This window comes from Pygoscelis adeliae, unplaced genomic scaffold, assembly GCF_000699105.1.
Source record: "Pygoscelis adeliae isolate BGI_AS28 unplaced genomic scaffold, ASM69910v1 Scaffold114, whole genome shotgun sequence".
Lineage (NCBI taxonomy): Eukaryota > Metazoa > Chordata > Aves > Sphenisciformes > Spheniscidae > Pygoscelis > Pygoscelis adeliae.
This window is the reverse complement of record NW_008824587.1, coordinates 1,691,000-1,695,091: the sequence shown is the minus strand read 5'-3', so window position 1 is coordinate 1,695,091 and position 4,092 is coordinate 1,691,000.

The following is a 4,092-nucleotide window of genomic DNA, read 5'->3' as shown; positions in this document are numbered from 1 at the left end:
AAAAATCCCCTCCCCCCCCCCCCCCCCCCCCCCCGCTTTCTCTCCTGCTTTGCGTTTCAGTTGCTTCTTCTGCCAAAGCATCTCTGCCCAGCAAAGCAGCATGCCTGGTACCCGCTGTGGTCCAGACCGCAAGTGCCTTTGCTGCATAATATAGCTGCTAATCCATCTATTATCGCTGAAGAATATGAATGTTTTTTGTAGGAGCCACTGTCTTTGAGCACGGACTGACCCAGCGGGACCCGTCCCTTGCTCCCCCGTCCCCAGATCCGGGCGCTGTGGTGCCCGGGGAGCCTCGCGGCCAATGTCCGCTGATGTCCAAGGAGCAAAAATAATGCACGATTTAGCCCATAGCCTCAGCACTCAGGGAAGAAAGGATCGGTGCTGAAATATGTCTTTGGAAAAGCCATTCAGTCCCAAACAGCCTCCCTCGTCTCTCATCCTTATGGGTTTTATACGCCGAGTTAATCACTTTCCTATCAGCAATTCTGCTGTTGTATTTATTCCATGCAGGAGAGCCCGTATGCCGGGAGGGATTTCACCAGGCAGCCCACCTCAATGGCAGGGGTCACCTCACCCCGAAATGCCTCTGCTGATGTCCCCTGTCACCTGCTTGCGACGGAGGCCTGGCAGAAGCCCCTGTGTGTAACGTATAGCATCCATGAGCCTGAGCAGCTCCAGCCCCTGGAGCATTGATGCTGCTGCCTCCTGCCCCCCCCATCTTAAAGTGGACACCGGTCTGCCTGGAAAAGAAAAGTGGGACTCAAATATAGATCCTGAAATAGGTCAATAAAGAGACCAGAAATCCTTCCCAATGTTTCTTTCCACTTACTACATGCAAACTCCCTGGGGATTAATTAGTGTTTTCCCAGGGCCTGGAAAACACAAAGCACTACACGTGTATTTTTAGTAGGTCTGAGGGGGATGTAGAACACTTCTCCATGCTTTGCTCCCTGTCTTTTTCCTGCAATTTCCCCATTTCATGTCTGGCAAAACACAGACGTTTCTATGGCTGAGTGTTGTATAATCTAATTAAACAAATGTTTCCAAAAGGCTTTGAGACCTTTGGTTGAAAGCCAGTTATTTGCTATTAAATATTGTTAATAAGGTCAGCGATGCTCCAGGCCCAAAATATTTGTGTTAAATACCGTAGATAAAGTAACGGGGAACCCACGCACACACCTCAGCTCCTGCAGCATCGCCCGTTCCAGCCGGCGCTTGCACGCTGCTGGGAAAAGGCCGCAGTTGCTCCACCAGCGTGGCCGTGGGGCATCCCCCGTCTCCTCTCCTGGTCGCATGCTGCGGACTGCAAGTTTTTCTTTTTTCTCCTGCCTGAGGAGAAAGGTATGAGGAATAATTCATTTGCCACCTTGATTTTTTCACTCCCTGCCCTCTAAAGATTGATACCGTTGTACTTAAAGGGGAGAAAATCGAGTTGTGCTGATCTATGACCAGACACTATTTATTCTCATAGAGTCTCATCTGCAATTTGTTCAGCATCTTTGGAATTAAAATCCCTTTGCAATCTCCCCAGCTAGCTGAAAATATGCCATTATTTCCCTCCTCTTCCTTCTCAGACGTCTTTTCCCTCTGATCAGGGCACAATGTTATCGATGCTGTGATTCTGCTTTACATTCGGAAGGTTGTGGAAGTTTTGGACCGTAAATAATGCTCCTGTGCAGCTCGGGCAGAATTATTCTGAGGGTTTTTTTCCTTTTCTTCTTCCTTTTCCTTCTCTCTCCCTTTCTATCTCTCTTTCTTCAGATCTTGGAATGGGTGATAAATTAATCATTTCTTCCCCCGTAGCAACCGCCAACGTACAATATGGAGCTGATTACTTCACACCTGTGATTTAGACTTGGAGGTGACCCTGCAAATGGCAAAAAAAGAGCCTATCTCATGGATCCTGTGCTGCCTGGGAGGAACAAACCAGCCCAGCACAGAAACATGGCTCAGCACATTAGTCCTAGAAAGCAGCTTACAGTCCTGGTGTCCCTCCTTTGTCCCCAGCACCCAGAGCGGGGACAGCCTGGCCAGCTGAGTCCGTGCCTGAGTGCATTTCTGGAGCAGATGCAGGCTGGTTTCCACTTTTTGCAGGAATTAAGATGGTTTGCATGGGTATTTTCTACTTGGCAGGATGACGGGACTTGGGCTGGCATGCCCATGTCTGCTGGGTCCTGCCCCAGTTGCCCAGAGCTGATAAGATGCGATCGGCAAGGCTGGTTCACTGCAGGGCTTTTGGGTTTTTTTCTGATTAGAAATAAGAGGGCAGCTGAGGGCAGGTGGAGATGAGCCATCCCACCGGGTAGCACAGGGTCCTCGTGGCTAGAAACCACCCATGGCAGACCGAGCTGCCTCTTCTACCCCCTGTGCTCTGCAGAACCGCTGCCTGTTATCCAGGGCTGCCAGGCAACAGGGACAGGAGCATCTTCGGGCCAGCAGTGACACCCGCCTGACTTCGCTTTGCTGAATGAAGTAAGTGGGCTCAGTGTCCTGGACCCGAACTCTGCATTAGCCTGAACCCATTCTGGGGACAGCGGCATGCGACCCGATGGGACGCTGCACGTTGCAAGGGCAGAGCTGCAGGGTCTGGTTTGTGTCAGTGCTTTTTAACTTGGGAGGAGAGCCCAGCTGGCTCCAGCTGAGCCAGGGGGTCAGGAGCCCCCTAATCTGCCCGCAAGAGGCTGCCCAGCCCAGGCAGTGCTCCAGAGCCGCTGGCGTGTGGCCGTGGGGGAGAGGAGACTCATCCTCCTCTTGCTGCTCTGGAGCCTCTTTTCTGCTGCCCGGAGGAAGGGCTGGAAAGGACTCGCAGACCCCATCAGGATGCATTTTCCTGTCGTTCAGTGGATCCCTCCATTTAAGTTCCAGTACAAATAACAATTTGTGATTAAAAGGAAAACCACCTGAAATGCCTGTCCCGTGGAGTCATTATCCACTTGAAAAGGCTTTTCTGGGGCTGATCCAACCCCCTTCTCATGGCTGCATTTCTATTTATTTTTTAAAAGCAAAAGATTGCATTTTGTTTTGTGTTTCATTTTCTAGAGACCTAATCGGATTGGCAAGCAGAGAAAGGAGCTTTCAAGAGAAGCAGCTGCTGAATAGCAGATAGCATATAAAGCTGGGCATGTAATCCAAGCTTTACCCACAGCCTTATTAAGATCTAGATGTTTTATCGCAGGCATATATCCGGCTGAATTTCATATTAAGTTTTGTGATTTCTCCCTTTCCCCCTCCCCTTCCCAACATTTTTTTTTTCGTCATATAATTTGCTGCCTTTTGCTGGAGGAAAGAGTCATTTAACTGGCACACGTGTTGCACTGAGCAACATCCTCAATTTAAATGGAAATTCTATCAATAACAAATGCACTATCTCTCCTCGCCCGGGAAAGGGCTTAGAAATATCATTCAGAGGTTAAAAAAAAAAAAACAGAGCTCAAACCCATCGGTACAAGAATAGCCACAGTCCTCTTGCAGAGGCCAATTGCAGATAATAAACTGCCCATTTGTTTGCAGCCAAGATAGTATAAATTATCTGGAGGAAATACGAGTTCAGTAATCAAGCCTGAAAAAATAAATGAAGGGGGGGGGGAAGCGGGAATCGCATTATACAGTTACTATTATCGTTTATTGCAGCAGCCCTGAAAGACTTTGGCTGAAAATAGGGGCCAACGCGTGGACAAGGGAACAGGGACAGAAGCTACAGGAGCAAGAATGAGCCTGCAGCAGGTGTGAGCGACAGCCTCAGCCCTTCTCACAGCCGCTGGGGAGAGGATGGGTTAAATGACTCGGTCAAGGGCACGAGGAGTTTGAGGTGGACAAAAGGACTAAATGCACGGTCGAGACCCAGCCTGTTGCCCGCTCCAAGTCTGCAGCTTTTTCTACCTGTTTCCTTTTCTCACAATTCATCCGTTATATTTCAAGCCTGACTGTACACTTCTTGGGTCAGAGATTTTTCTGTATCACGTAATGATGCCCTGTAATGTGTCCCTGACATGGTAGAAGCCTCAACATAACTAATAATGTAAAATGAAATGGGTTTGGAATATATTTATCCCTTTTCTTGTGGAGAAGAGGGAGAAAACCTAAGACAAAATA